A 15,408-nucleotide genomic window follows, 5' to 3' on the forward strand; every position below is an offset into this window, starting at 1 on the left:
AGTAAGGAGGCAGGCCAGGGCCAGACAGACACCGGGCTCTGGCAAAGCCGGGTTGTGGTGTCACACCAGGGCTGGTGTACAACCACACATCTATCTGACTTACTCATCTCATCTGTTGCCAGACAAACAACCTTAGTAATATCTTATCTAAAGTAATATCTTAACTTTCTAGTAATATCATGTAACACAAGAGATGCAAGTCAATCAGGATAAGCCATGATTTTCACAGAGCACAGGATGAAGAAAAGGGGAAATTGAGTCAGACATTCAGAGAATCATTGGCTCTCAAAGAGGATGGAGAGAAGAATGTGTTACCAAAAAGGATGGGGGGATGTGTAAGGTTTCCTTAACTGCTCCACAATGCCTGACTCCGAGTTTTTCTGCGCCACAGCGCTTGTCCTGCTCAGAGAGAATCTGATTTTCCTTTCCAAAAAAGGGAATCACAGCTCAGCAGGCTTCCAGATGTTGCCCAGGGTCATAGGGCTAAATCCTCAGAATTGGAACCCTGCCTGGTGTGTCTGAAGCCAGAGTCCCTGTGTTGCACTATCTTCCCGCAAGACCCTTCCTGGAGAGTTTGAGGGAGGATGACAGTGCCTCTCCAGCCTGGTCTGAGGACGTGGGCCACATGGTGACCGAAGCAAAGCCAGGTCCCCTGCTCCCCGAGCACCAGGCCTAGTGTGCCAGACCCAGCACGGGTTGTGGTCTCCTGTCATCCTTGGAACTGCCATGGGAGTGGGTCACTATTCCTGGCCTCACCCTGGTCTAAACCCCCATCATGTCTCACGTGGACCAGACTGTGTCTTCCTGCATCCACTTCATCACTGTCGTCCCCCTGGCCCCCAGTGCTAACACCCCAGCGCTGCGTGGCTGCCTGAGAGGCTGGCCTCATCGTCCCCCTCAACCCCCTGCCCAGGTTTAGAGAACTTCAATCCTTCCCATTGCTCTTAGGATTCAACCCCACATCCCTAACCTCATCTACAAGGCAGGCCAGGCCCAGCACCACAGTCCCTCCAACCCTCACACACAAGCACCTTCCAGCCCAGGCCTTTCTGCTTGCTGCCCCTTCCCCATAGACTGGCACACGACCCCCACCCCACAGACACACGTAGCAGACTGTCACTCCTCAGCTTAGGTCAGAATCTCCTGATGCCTCTTATACCACCTTACACCATTTTCTAGAATTTTTCATAATTGCACCTAAACACCTATCCAAGTGTGTGGTTGTTAATGTCTGATTCCCCATGATGTGTAAGAGCCAGGAAGGCAGGGTCCTTCTCTGCCTTGTTCAGTTCTGAGGCCATAACGCCTAGAACACAGTGGGCCTGACATGGAGCGGGTGCTCAGCACACACCGTTGAATGAATGAATGAGTGAATAAACGGGTGCATGAATGGGTGAACCCCAAACAGGACAGCTGCATGCCTCCTCTCCAAGACCCTGTTTTACCTCTGTTAAAGTATGTTGGAACATTCTATGTCTGTGACTGTCCCCTACCCCCGACCATGGTGCATTCCGAGGTGCCAGGAGCGAAGCCTTATTCATCTCAGTATCCATGGTGCTCAGGATTGAGAACAAAGTCAACCTCAGGATATGTGGCATCTTCCTCCTCTGGTTCTGCTAAGTAGCCACGTCACTCTGAGTCATTTGTTTCTTCATTTCTAAAATGAAGTTCTGCAGCATGATTCCCCTGATCCCTTAATTACTGGGGCTGATAGTCTAGGATTTCGTAACCAGAAGCATTTACTGTTTCCTTTAGAAACAAAATACATTTGGGGAATTCCTGTTAGCATCCTGCCGTGCCCATTGAGAGGTGCTTTGGAACCCCTCAGAGAGTCAATCTCCAAACACAGAGCTGTCTTGGGCGACCAGGGAGCAGAGGCCTCCCCTTACTTACTTTGGAAAATACACCACACATCCCACTGGTCTTTAGCTGGTCAGGAAATCTGAAACTAATTAGATAGGATCAGTAAGCAAGTCAGCCCGATTTCAAAATGCTTTCGTGCAATTAGGCTTGGCCAGGAACTAAAGGTCATAAGCCAGCCTATTAGCCACAGGAACCATTGAATAATAACAAATCTGATCTTTATAATGCTGCTTAAGGCTTGACTTCTCAAACAGAGACGAGATTTTATTCCTTTTTTCTAATCTGAGAAGAAACCAGAGGGAGTTAACGGCAGGGGTGAGCGTGGAGAAACTAGCCTGCTTGTGGAGCTCATCTGCACCCCCTTGACCCCCGATGCCCCCCCCCCTTTGAAAAGCCTCTTCCTCAGCTGCTGTCACAAATCCGTACACGTCTAGAGTCCCGTCACCCCTCAATCCAACCCCGCTAGGAGGCAGGGTTGCTCACTTCTCTGCCCCGGGCACAGCAGACAAAGTGTCCTGTTTGGGATCCGGCAGGTAGCGTTGGACTCTTTGAACTCACTCTCAGTAAGTGAAGAGTCAACATTTGTTCCTCTAAGCCTCAGTTTCCAAATATGTAAAATAGGGATGATAATGACCTCCCACAGTGGCTTGCTGTGGAAATCATGAGGTTACTCACATGACATGGCCTGGTGGAGACTAGCACATGTGAGAGGCTCAATGAGAATAATTCTTTTTTTAAAAAAAATATTTTATTTATTTATTCGTGAGAGACACAGGCAGAGAGAGAAGCAGGCTCCCTATGGGGATCCCGATGCAGGACTCGATCCCAGGACCCCAGGATCATGACCTGAGCAGAAGGCTGACGCTCAACCACTGAGCCACCCAGGCATCCATCCCAACAATTCTTTTCTTGGATGCTGACCTAAAAGACCAGAGGGCCTTTATATTTATCTAGTCTAGGGTTTCTAAAAGTGTAGAACTCAGGATACACTTTAGTTGTTCGTGCACGTGAAAGCTTTTATTTACACGCTTATTTTAATGTCCATTAGGTTGCGTGTGTATCATTGCTTAACGCCGTGGTCCTTAACCACAGCCACACATTACAATTGCCCAGGGAGCTTTTAAAATGCTCCAGCCCAGAGCGGGGCCTGACTTTGAGATTTTAGACAACATTCTGCAAGCACATTTCACATTAATGTGAAAAGCCAGGATGAGAACTACTGGCTTAAGGCAAACCTGGGTAAAAAATAGAAATTACTCAAAGTAACATATCAACAAGGCAGCCAGCTAAGGCTGACGTTGGGGAAACACAGATAAGCCAATATTTTTTGAGGGCCACATGTCAGGATCAGCTGCGGGTGAGGTGGTTTGGTGCTTGTTAAATTTCAGATGCCTTGTCCCCTGCCGGGTCCATTAAATCAGAATCATGAGGGGTGGACCTGGAAGACCTTTGTTCTCATCAGCCTACCTGGCCCTGGTTCTCTGGAAGGCATTCAGGAGTCACTCATCTTGTAAAGGTTAAGGCCATGCTCGGAAGGAAGGGAGGCACTCTGTGGTCCGCCCAACATAAGAGAGAGGGGGACGCTGGCCAGCTGATGTCAGCCAATCACACTTTGATACTTGGGAGGTATTGAGCCAACACTCAGTCCAGGGCAGCAAGGGGCACAGATGATGTAATTCTGGGTTCACTAGGAGGTAAGGCTTCCCTGAGTGTGTCCCACCCAGTTCCCTAGGACTGGAAAGAGGCAGAAAGGCAGGATGAATGCCCCTTCCAGGAGCATACTGTAAGAATCTGTGCAGCAACAGTGTTTCCTAGGTGGTAACTTTCAAGTAAGCTTCATGTTCAGACAGGTAGTGGGATAGTGAATAACTCCCCTTCTAGAACCTCCAAATTTGCTGCCCAGAAGGCATGGATAGATCATCTGGAGAATTCCAAACCTACTTATCTCTGCTGTGCCTGGTCGCAGTAGGAGCTGGGAGATTGTGGAGGAACTGAAGAGGAAGGGAAACCCTTTCACACTGAGTAAATCCCCTGGCAAGGATCTACACTAAAGGCAGCAGGCAAGCCACTTAGTCCAGTGTCTGCAGCTCGAAAACGGGTTCTTGCAGGATGATCAGGGGGATGGGATGCAAGAGTGGATCTCAGGCTCTGGCACAGGATAGGGAGCTGATAATAACAAGTGGTTACTTGTCACAGGACAGACGTGGTGCAAACTGACTTCCCTCTTAGCTATGCAGTCAGCACTCGCTAGGCTGCAGAGCCCAGCTAACTTGTTTCAGGGGCTCTCCTCGGTGCCTGTAAAATGAGGCTTTCAGTTTAACTCAGTTCAAGATACCCTGGCTTGAGAGCTCTCCAGGAAGTGCTGGCCTCTCTTGGCTAGGATGAAGCCATGCGGGGAGGGGGTTGTAACCTGTAATGGGGCCGGGGGCTGGGGGGGGACCTCTGTTCCTTTGAGCATCCCTTCTCGGGGTCTCATCCAGTAGAATCCTACCTGGTGGCAGCTCTTGATTTTATTCTAGCCTCTGTCCTCGGGGGTGGTACTTGCCAAGGCTGCTTCATGGGTTGCCTTTGAAAACAGATGAGATGATATAAACTAGTAACCAGAGTAAATAATAATCTTATTGAAGGTAACAATTTACTTACTTACATACTTCCTGATGGGTGGATGGATGTCTAGATGGACGGGTGGGTTGGTTGACCGATTACGAAGACTTTGAGAACTGCAGATGGGAAGAGCCATGGGGAGCTTTGTTGTCATGGGAGAAATAGCGAGTGTCCTAAGCTGAGAACCAAGAAATGCAGTTTAGTTGTGACTCATTTACAACTCCTTGTGTGACCTCCGGTTACCTCTCTGCCCTTTGGTCTTCTCGTCGTTAGTATAATGTGTGGGCTCCCCACAAAATTCTAGGGAGGACTACCTCTGATGATAAATGTGATAAATCTATAAATTGCAGAGCTCTATAAAAACATTATTTTTTCCAGTTATTATTTAATTTGCATTATATCATCAGTTCCTCACAAAGCACCTGTGACACAGGGGAGTAGCATCTCCAAGTCCAGAAGGTGCCAAAGACATACTTTCGCATCGCTAATGCTAGCTTTGCTTGAGGGGTCATTTCTGGGCCACCCAGCCACATTCCTGCAAAGATAAGCCCAAGTGGGAAGTGGGAAAAGTGCCCGTGGGAGCCAGGAGTCCAGGCACCCAGAGTGAAATGGAGTCCACAGTGCCTGCAAACCATCTCTGAGGGAAATGTCCACCATGACTCCACCTCCCTCTCCACTGGGTGGTTCTGTCATCATGCATTCATTATTTCTTAGTATATTAGTTCCTGTTTTGTCCATTTCGTTTTAGTGTCAGTGCCCTCGACTCTTTCCAGAATCATGTGTGTCCAGAACTGTGTGCCGGGAGCTGCCAAGCTTGGGGGTGGGGGGAGTATGGGCTCAACTGTGTCTCCCCCAAAAATCATGTTGAAGTCCTAACCCCCAGTTTCACAGAATGTGAACTTAATTGGAAATAGGGTCATCACAGATGTAAACTGGTTAAGATAAAGTCTTCCTGGAGAAGGATGGGACCTAATCCAAGATGACTGCTGTTTTTATAAGGAGAGGACACACAGGGAAAGGCCAAGGGAGGACATGCATGGAGGCTGGCGTTACGGCTGCGTGCCAAGGAACGCCAAGGGTGGCCAGTGACACCAGAAGCTAAGAGAAAACGGAGCAGCTTCCCCCCTAGAGCTTTCAAGGCAGCACAGCCCTGCCATACCTGGTCTGAGATGTCTAGCCTCTAGAACTGGGAAAAAAATAGGTTTCTATTGTTTGAAACTCCCCGGATCACACAATGCGAGGTGATGAATGAAGTCAAGGAACTGAGGGCTCTGATTTCCAGCCCTGCCTCAACTGCCCACACTGGCCGTGCCTCCTTGGGGAGGTCTCTGGACCGCACATTTCCCATCTGTGAAAAAGAGAGAATTGTGTCGGGTCAGTATTTGCCAAACTTGCTGATAATTAGAATTACTTGGGACACTTATTAAAATTATAGCTTATGGGGCACCTGGGTGGCTCAGTTGGTTAAGCATCTATCTGTAGTTCAGGTCGTGATCCCAGGGTCCTGGGTTGGAGCCCTCTGCGCTCAGCTGGGGGCCTGCTTCTCCCTCTCCCTCTGCCTCCCCTTCCTGCTCATGCTCTCTCTCTCTCTCTCTCTCTCTCTCTCTCTCTCTCTCTCAAATAAATAAATAAAATCTTTTCGAAATGTGAAAACATAAAACTATGGCTTATTAGACCTTTCCTCTGGATTTTCGGAGTCAGTGGGTCTGGGGCAGGGCCAGGAATCTACATTTTTGAGAAACTCCAGATGGTAGCAGTAACTGGCACTTTGCAGTCACTGCCTTCTCTGGTGTTCTAGGCTTCTCAAGGGTGAAGCTTTGCCCCTTGACCCCATGCACTCTATTGCAAGCCTACCATGGATGGTGCGTGTTGAAATCTCTGTCCCCTACCCAGACTGCAAGCCCAAGAGGGCAGAACCACATCTGTACCTCCAGCACGTTGCCTGGAAGACAGCCAGTGTGCCTAGGAGTCATGTACTGAAGGAAAGGATAAATCATCTTTCCTGCAGACATCCCGCTCTGGCATGTGTGATCAAGGACCTTGCAAGCTCTTGTTCTCAAGCTGCAGATGCACCTCCCTGCTGCCAGTCTGGACCAGTCTCTGACTCCAGTCCACTCTTCATGCTTTTTTTGGAGGAACACAAATTCAGTGTTCTACTACAGTTGCAGACGCAGCTCTAAGTCACTGGATCCTACGGAGTGAGTTCCGGGATTCTTCCCATTTTATAGGTAGGGAAAAAACTGAGGCTTCCAGAGGTTGAGTGACTTGCTCAAGGTCACAGCCAGTGCGGAGCTCTGATTTGAACTTAGGGGGTCCAGTGTCAGCACCTAGATCTCTCTGTCCCACCACCGTCCCACCACTCACAGTAAACCCTGTGCCAACGGGATCTCGACCAAGCAACTGGACCAGCCCATCTTTTGTCCCGCTTTCCTCTCTGGAAAGATCTGTCATGCTTCTACCCACTTGCTGCACTCTGGTAGCTCCTCTCCCTGTTGGCCCTTCTCTCTGGGCTGTCCTGCCGGAAACTCCGTTCCTTCCTACACGGAGAGCTGTGCCTCTGGGGAGTGAGCCTCTGGTGTGCGTGGCCATCATAGCACACGTTTTAACTATTGTACCTCGCCCACCCAGCATAAGCCCTCTCTTCCTTTGTGTCTTTGCTCACATGTGACCTCCTGGGTGAGGGCTTCTAGAACCATCTTTTAAAAATTTGCAATGTCCACCCGGCAGCCCTCTATTGCCCCCTTCTTTGTGTTTTTTTGCATGGCACCTATCCCAATCTAATAAACTATCATTGAATTACACGTGTGATCTACCGTCTGCCTCCCCTCCCTCGAATGTAAGCTCCACGAGGACAGAAGTTTGGTCTGCGGGATTTCATGGCTCCACTCCCAGTGCCAGGAACAGCGCCTGGACCGCAGCTCGAGCTCTCCCAGGGCTTGCCCAGCGACGAAGGAGCACGTGCCTCAGTGCTGAGTGTGTCTCCCTCTGACGACTGTGAGCTCCTTTCAGGAAGGACTTCATCTGGTTCATGTCTGGACCTCCAGCAACGAACTAAGGGCCTGGCTCTTCGGACAACCTCAGGAGGCCTTGTCCAAATAAATGAATGAGGAAGTGAGTGACCAAATGAGTGAATTAGCAGGTGGATTTCTTTTCCAGAGTGGTTTGCTTTTGGCAAAATGCAGCGACTACATTTCCACTTGTAGCCTCGCCTGTGGCTGCTCCTCAGGCTGGAATGCACCCCAAACACCACCTCGGGGACGTTTATAGCCTTAGGAGGTCATTTGGGGTCGTACAGGTGGAACAGAGGGGGCCCAGTGCAGCTAGCCGGGGCATAGCGCCATCCACTGGGGTGTCAGTCTCCACTCTGCCCTTCCCTTGCTCCTCTGCTTTCCTCTTCCCTGGAGGGAGAACTGGGCTTCCCCTCACTTTGTGAGAGGAACTGGCCTCCTCACCCCAACCCCACAGAGGAAGTGCCTCTGCTTGCTCAGCCACCTCCAGCAGCTGTGTGTCAGGGAACAGAGAGAAGGAAGGGGGCAGCGCTGCAGGTGACTGTCCACCCCCCGCTCCCAGAGCCGCCTGGCCCCGTGGCACTTGGATGTGCTGTCCTGTGTTTTTTCTTCCCGTCGTCTCTCTCGGGCCCAAGCTTCAGCAGACCCAGGAAAGCAACGGTCCACCTCGGAGGGCTAAGGTGCTTGTGGGCGTCCCCTCCAAGTCCACTGCTGGTTCTCCACCCTGAGCATTGTCACAAGCCAGGGAAGGACTGCTTGCTGGCTGGAAGAGAGGTGAAGGGGGAGTCTGGCAGAGTTGAAGCTCACAAGCTGGTGCTCCTGCTGGGCGAGCAGGGTCCTCTCTTGCTGCAGAAACCACTGGGCATGTCCCCTCCTTGGTGCAGAGGCGTGGACCCTGGGGGCTTCCCTGGAGCAGTGAGGAGTCTGTGCTGCTTTGGGCAGAGGGGTGAGCCTGAATGCTCGATGCACAGCTCAGAGGATGTGCGGCGGGGCCAGGAAGCTGAGACCGGCAGCCAGGGCCCCCAGGTCAAGGGGATCTCAGAAACGGTCATCGGTCTGGCTGGGAAGAAGGCCTGTAATCTCAACCTTCAAGATCAGAGCCAGCAAAGGAAACAGATTCAGAACTCTGCTAACTGTACAATTTGAAAGAACACATAGATTCTCTTCATTTTTTTTATGCTTCCTTAACAGTTGCCTAATTAGCTCGTTGGCCTAATTCATCCTTTCCTTCAAAGAAACAAACTGTCTTGCTCCATTCTTTGATCTATTCATTCCTTTAAGTTGCATATTGATTTTTTCCCATTCACTCTTCTGCTAATTAATTAATTAGCTAATTAATCAATGCAAGATATTTATCAGGCGCCACATTTCAGGCTGTATTCTAGGTGCCAGGCACAGCGGTAAACGTGACTGGATGGCTGAGTAGGGTTTCAGGAGGAAACCGAACCCACTCCATACAATTCAAGTGACTTACAGAGCTGGGGATAGGGGTACAAGAACAGCTGTAGAATGGCCAGGATCCCCAAGAGAGCGATAAGCCATTGCCGCTGGCCCTGAGGGCAAGGCAAAGAAGTGGCATTGAGAAGCAAGGTGGAGGAAGGCCCCCTGCAGGGACGTGTGTTTGGTGTTTGGGGACCCCATCCCCTCAGCTATTGCCAGAGCTGCCAGATTGGCAGTGGGGGAGGGAGTAGCAGGGAAGAAGCGCCCACCTCCTTCTCTTCCCATCCTTTGGTTTCCAGGGCTGATAGCTAGTTTCATGGAAGTTGACCAAAGCCATCCTTCGGGCTTCCCAGGGCAAGAGCAGGACAGAGACCGTGAACACTGGAGCCAGGGAGGCAAGGAGAGTGACCAGCCCAAGACCCATTCCCAGCTGCCTGGGCTACACATTCCAGCTGCAGAATGGTGATCAACAACCAGGTAAATATTCAGCACATGCTGACTGGTGCCAAAAGAAAACCAGGGCAGGATAGATGGAGGGTATGCGAGGGTGATGAATTATGAACTTGGGTTTCATATCAGGTGATCGGGGGTAGGGGGGCTCCCCAATGGATCTTATTTGAGTGGAGACCAGAGGGGAAAAAGTTAGGAGTCCTTTACAGACCTGGGGGAGGGTGTTCCTGGCAGAAAAGAGCAGAACCTCTAAGCCGAGAGTGGAGCAGAGCCACTTGAAGGCACCAAGGGAGCCAGTTGACCAGAGTGGACAGGTAGGTGGAAGGAAATGAGGGGGACAGGGTCAGGTATGAGTCATCAGGGTCAGAGGCTGAAGCCCTTGCTAAGGCCTGTGAACGTAACCCTGAGCCAAGGGGGTCAGCTGCTATGGGGTGGGGGAGGCATTTTCTGAGCACAGGGGGACCAGATGCAGCCTACATTATAAAGAGCACGTAGCTGCTCTGTGGGGAAGTGGGGGGCCGGGGCAGGGGGAGTGGCAGGGAGAGCAGACAGAGAGCCCTGGCAGTGGCTCCTCCCAGAGCTGGCAAGACAGCTTGGACTAGGGCTGAGAAGTAGGAACCGATGGGGGGAGGCGGTCAGATCCTGGATCCGGGAGGCGAGGTGTGGACGGCAGGTAGGATGGCGATGTTCCTTACAGGGATCGGAAGACTGACTTTGGAGGAGCTGGTTTGGAGGGGGAGCAGGGGAGGGGGGCCGGCTGTGGACCTTGTGAGTTCGAGATCACGGTTATCCAGTCAGGTGTGCTGATTGGTCACGGCCCTGCCAGGGCCCGCCCTGGCCTCAGACACATGACTCCCCTCCAAGTGCTTGCTCGGCTAGGAACTGACCTGGCCACTTCATCGGCTTCATTTGGTCACCTTAATTCTGAGGATCCGTTTAGGACCCAAGTAAGTGTCCATGTCACGTGGGCTGGCCAGGAACGTGGGACACCTGGGCTGGGATTTAATCGTGGGAGTCGTCAGCATGCAGGTGGGACCAGAGCCGCCCAGGAAGCCAATGCAGAGAGAATAGGGCGAGAGGGAGGACGTGGCCCCAGAGAAGAACGCATGGAAGGCGGCCAGGGAGGCAGGAGAGAACCAAGCAGCAGCTCCTCAGAGGAGCGCTTCCAAGTCTCGGGATAATCCCAGCCAGCTGGCGTCTGGCCCACAGCCCTTCCTTTGACATCTATGGGCCACACGCTGAGTCTCCCTGCAGATCACAAATTCACCCAGACCTGCTCCGGGCCGCCGGAGGCTGCTCCATTCTTGTTTGTCAACTCTGGTCAAGTTGAACAAGAACCTGGGAGAAACTGAATGAACAGCTAAGTATAAATATTTGCTTGGACCCTCTGAATTTCATAAGTGGTTGACTTAAAAGTGCTAAAAATAGGCACAACTTACCAGTACTCTGCCAGGTGTGCAGTATTAGGTCCACACATTAATCCTCACGGAGGGACATGTGGTCGTGTTTATGATACAGACAAGGAAGCTCAGCTCAAGGAGGTTAACTGAATTCCTTACGCTCACACGGTTGGCTGGTGGCAGTTGGGGTTGGAAGCTGGGTCACTGTGGGTGTCAGAGCCTCGCTCTTCCAGCCTAAACCAAACCCATGAGCTGAAGGAGGATCTGAATCTTCAGACATTCCACTCCACTTTTTTTTCTTCTTCTTTTTTTTTTTTTTTAAGATTTTATTTATTTATTTGAGAGGGAGAGAGAGAGCACAGAGGGAGAGGGAGAGGGAGAAGCAGACTCCCCGCTGAGCAGGGAGCCCGATGTGGGACTTGATTCCAGGATCCTGGGATCATGACCTGAACTAAAGGCAGACGCCTAACCAACTGAGCCACCCAGACGCACCCCACTATTTTTTCTTTTTTAATAACAAGCTGGTATTTCAAACTTACTTAAAATGGTGAACAAACCATTGATCATGCTTCTCCCTAAGGGCTTGAGAGGTCAGAGTAACAGTTCCATGAGGGCTCCTGTCAGACCCAAAAATGAAACCAAGCAAACACGTGATAGGCATTCACGGAGAGTTCTGGAAATACGCAGAAAACATGGGGAGCAGGCAGGAGAACAACCTGGTTAGGGGGTCCCTGATCCCCCACTGCTGGACACTGAGTGCCATTGCCACGAGACTCTCGCTAAACGATACTTTGCTTCCTTGGTGGTGCTTGCCGCTCTGTGTCAAACTCAGGCCCAGTGCTGGTGCGACCCCCTCCCCGGCAGCCAGTCTAGGCCAAACACTCTTGACAGAGGTTTCCGAGGGCAAGAGAGAGCTCAGCAGGCACTGCGGCTTCTCTGATCAGTTCATCACCAAATATACATTAAGTGCCTACTATGTGCTGGACTCTGTTCTGGGCGCTGGGGCAACAGCAGTGATAAGAGACAAGGTACCTGCCGCCCCCCCCCCCCCATGGAGTTGCATTCTGCAGGGGAGAAAAGACAGGAGCCCCAAAACAAATAGAAAAGAGAACTTCAGGTATTACATAGGTTGAAGGAAATAAAAGGTAAGAGAGAAAGAGGGAAGGAGGGAGAAAGGGGGACAGGGAGATGGAGAAGGACTCGGAAAGGGAGGGGGAGTGGAAGGGACAGGCAGACAGGCAGACTTGGGGTCAGGCTGGGTTCAGTTTAGGCAGGGTGATGGGAGAAAGCCTTCCTAAGGAGACGTGCAATATAAGACCTGAGGGACAAGAGGGAAGCAGCCCTGCAGAGGTTTGGGGGCAGATCTCTGGCCAGAAGGAGCAGCAGGTCCACAGGCCCCAAGACAGCAGAACCTGGGTGTTTGTGAGGACGGGAGGAGGCCACAGTGAGGGCCATGTGGAGGCCGAGGGAGAGAGTAGAGTGAAAAGTTGGAGAGGCAGACATGGACCTTGTCGCTGGGGCCCTTTCTGACCTTCTCAAGTCCCACAGCTGGTGGGCAGCAGAGCCAGGATCGGAAACCATTTGGGGAGGAAGCAATCCCTTGCTCTTCTCATATCACTTGGTAGAATGAGGAGGGTCTGGCTCTGGGTACAGGAAACAGCAAGCCAGGACTTGTTGGAGGAAAGCCACGGGAGGTTGTAAGCAGGGTGGTTCCTACCTCCGGGTGTTTGCAGAGGAAGTCACTTCTGCGCCACTGCATGGAGAGTATCTGTGGAAGGGGGGGTGAGCCGGGCAGCTGTCGGGAGGCTGTGGCAGGTGGTGCCCCAGGGACAGCTGTGCCATCTGCCCAGGATGTAGGCTAGAGCCCAGGTGGCGAGAGTTGCTGGGATTCGGGCAGGCACCAGGAGGGGATTTAGAGGGAGGAAGGAGTCTGCTTTTTGGCCTGGGGACTGGGAGGAGGCTGGACTAGGGAGAGGCCTGACGAAAGAGGGGATCTGGGCAGGGCTGTCGGAAGTTCAGTGTGCATATGGAAGGGTTGAAGGCGACAGATGAGTCTGGATGAGGTCGCCCAGGGTGAGAGGGAAGAGTAGAAAGGAGGCCATTAGGCTGGGTCTTGGGCTGCTCCACCATTGGCGGTCTCTCAGGGAAGGAGGAGCAGCTGGGCAGACTAAGGAAAAGGCAGCTAAGGGAAAACCACGCCAGTGTGTTGATGGGAAGACAGAACAGGGAAGTTTCTAGAAGGACCCAGAAGGAAGAGGAATGGTCACCTTCATCAAAGCTGTTGAGAGGGCATAGGGGATTGATGAGGGACTTTGGAAGATTGATGGCCTCAGTAAGAGCAACTTGAGCGGTGTGACAGGTCAAAGCCTCTGCTGGAGCAGACTAAGGAAGTGCAGAGTAGAGACGGTGAATCCTCTGGGACATTTTAGCTATGCCAAAGAGCAAGGAAATGGGGTGAGAACAGAGGGTCATGGGGTCAAAGGAAGGTTTTTTTTTCTAATTGAAGTGAACTTCAGGGAACATAAAATTAACCATTTCCTACATCCACAGTGTTGTGCAGCCACCACCTCTGCCTAGCTCCAAAACATTTTCATCTTCCCAAAAACAAACCCATTAAATATTGGCTTCCCATTGGCCCCCTACCCCAGCCCGTGGCCACCACTGACCTGTCTTTAGTGTCTGTGGATTTGTCTCTTCTGCACATTCCATTTAAATGGAATCATGAACAGGTGAATGTTTGTGTCTAGGTTTTTCACCTCAGCGTAAGGGTTTTCCAGGTTCTTCCACACTGTAAACATGTATCAGGACTTCATTCCTTTTTGAATGAATAATCCATGTGTGGATACATCACAGCTGTGTGTCCATTCATTAACTAATGGACGTTGGGATTGTTTCCACATTGCAACTACTGTAAATAGCACTGCTTCGAGCATTCATGTACAAGTTCTGTTTGAACACCTGCTTTCAATTCCCTTGCATATGTACCCAGGAATGATATTGCTGGGTCACAGAGTAATTCTATGTGTGCTCTCTGACGAATCATCAAACCGTTTCTCACGGTGGCTGAAGCAGTTGACATCCCCACTAGCAATGTAGGAGGCCTCTAGTTTCCACTCCCCACCCCCCCACCGCATCCTTGCCAACACTTCTAGATTGATTGATTGATTGATTGACTGATTTGAGGGGGGAGGTGCAGAAGGGGAAGGAGGAAGCAGACTCCCTGCTGAGCATGCAGCCCACCCAATGCGGGGCTCCATCTCATCACCTTGAGGTCATGACCTGAGCTAAAACCAAGAGTCAGACGCTCAGATGCATGAGCCACCCAGGTGACCTCCTCTACTAATTCTTAGTTCAGTTTTTGTTTTTTTGATTGGTGATATCGAGACATCTTTGTATTTAGCCTAGAAAGATTCAGTAGAGAAGGAGAAATTGATGATACTGAAGGGAAACGGGATAACTGCTGGAAGAAGACCCTTGACTTGGGACACCTGGGTGGCTCAGCGGTTAGGCGTCTGTCTTTGGCTCAGGGCATGATCCTGGAGTCCTGGGATTGAGTCTTATATAGGGCTCCCTCCATGGAGCCTGCTTCTCCCTCTGCCTATGTCTTTGCCTCTCTTCTGGGTGTGTCTCTCATGAACAAATAAGTAAAATCTTTCTTTTTTTTTTTCAAATAAGTAAAATCTTAAAAAAAAAAAAAGACCCTTGACAAAGTGAGAGGAATGTGTCTAAAAGACCCAAAATGGCAGATCCTCCGATGTGAGAAGTCTTTTGGATGCTGCACTGCCAAAGAGAGAGAGAGAGAGAGAGAGAGAGAGAGAGATGTGTCTGACGCCAAGGTCTCAAGGCTCACTCTGATGGGATTGTCCTCTCTGGTGAGGGGCTTCCCCATAGAGCAGCAAACGGAATGTGGGTGGAGGGCGGAATTGTGGGTCTTGCTTTAAATGGTCCTTTAAATCACCATTTAAATGGTGCTTTATAAATCATGGTGCTTTAGGCAAGTGGGGTGACTTCAGGAACCCCAGTATGCTCGGCCATAGAATGGAGCTAACAAGCACTTAGTGGCTGCTCTTAGGATTAAATGAGGCTGTGTATAACCAGTAGGTGCCTACTAAATGCAGGTCCTGTCCATTGGCTCATCCTTCTGACTTGATTGTGAATTACCCGATGAAAGTAAAAGGTTTATCCTTTGCAGACTTCTCAGTATCTAGCACTGTATTGGCCACGTAATAGGTGCTCCATAAACACTGGAAAAAGAATAAATAAATAAACAAGAATAAAAATAGTGATCAACAAAGAGACTTCCCCAAACAACAGCAATACTGGATGCTTGCTACACGGCAGGCAATTCCAAGGGCGGCATCTCATTTGGCCTGTATTACATGACCCTGAGATGAGCACTCCCTTATCCCCACCTTGCAGGCAGGTGATTTGTCCCCTGTGACCTGGCTGGGGAGTGGCAGGCTGGGATTCAAGGTCTGACATCAAATCCCAGGCTCTTAGTCATCACATTATACTATCTATCCAGATGCTGCTAAACCAGCAGTTGAATAATCCTGGCATTGAGAATGACTTGCTGCAGCTAAAAAGAAGTCAAGAGAGAGGTCGGGTACTGGGGAAAGTAAGGGCTGGGCACCAGCTGGAGA

At 50.8% G+C, this 15,408-nt stretch overlaps 1 protein-coding gene and 1 long non-coding RNA gene across 2 annotated transcripts in view; one reads left to right on the plus strand and one right to left on the minus strand.

The window, feature by feature from the left end:
- Positions 1–1,787: 1,787 nt before the first annotated feature.
- Positions 1,788–5,813, minus strand: LOC144290959 (uncharacterized). Its single transcript, XR_013358435.1, has 4 exons — positions 5,627–5,813; positions 4,511–4,645; positions 4,355–4,429; positions 1,788–1,948 (listed from the first exon to the last, which is right to left on the minus strand). It is a non-coding gene; the product is annotated as an uncharacterized LOC144290959 (long non-coding RNA).
- A 4,345-nt stretch (positions 5,814–10,158) lies between these two features.
- The window catches only part of SLC2A9 (solute carrier family 2 member 9), a 205,612-nt gene continuing 200,362 nt past the window's right edge, over positions 10,159–15,408 (plus strand). Inside the window, exon 1 of the mRNA XM_077878366.1 lies at positions 10,159–10,312. The gene's annotated coding sequence lies outside the window, so the exon portion shown is untranslated. The remainder of the gene's footprint in view (positions 10,313–15,408) is intronic.

Source organism: Canis aureus, chromosome 2 (assembly GCF_053574225.1).
Source record: "Canis aureus isolate CA01 chromosome 2, VMU_Caureus_v.1.0, whole genome shotgun sequence".
Lineage (NCBI taxonomy): Eukaryota > Metazoa > Chordata > Mammalia > Carnivora > Canidae > Canis > Canis aureus.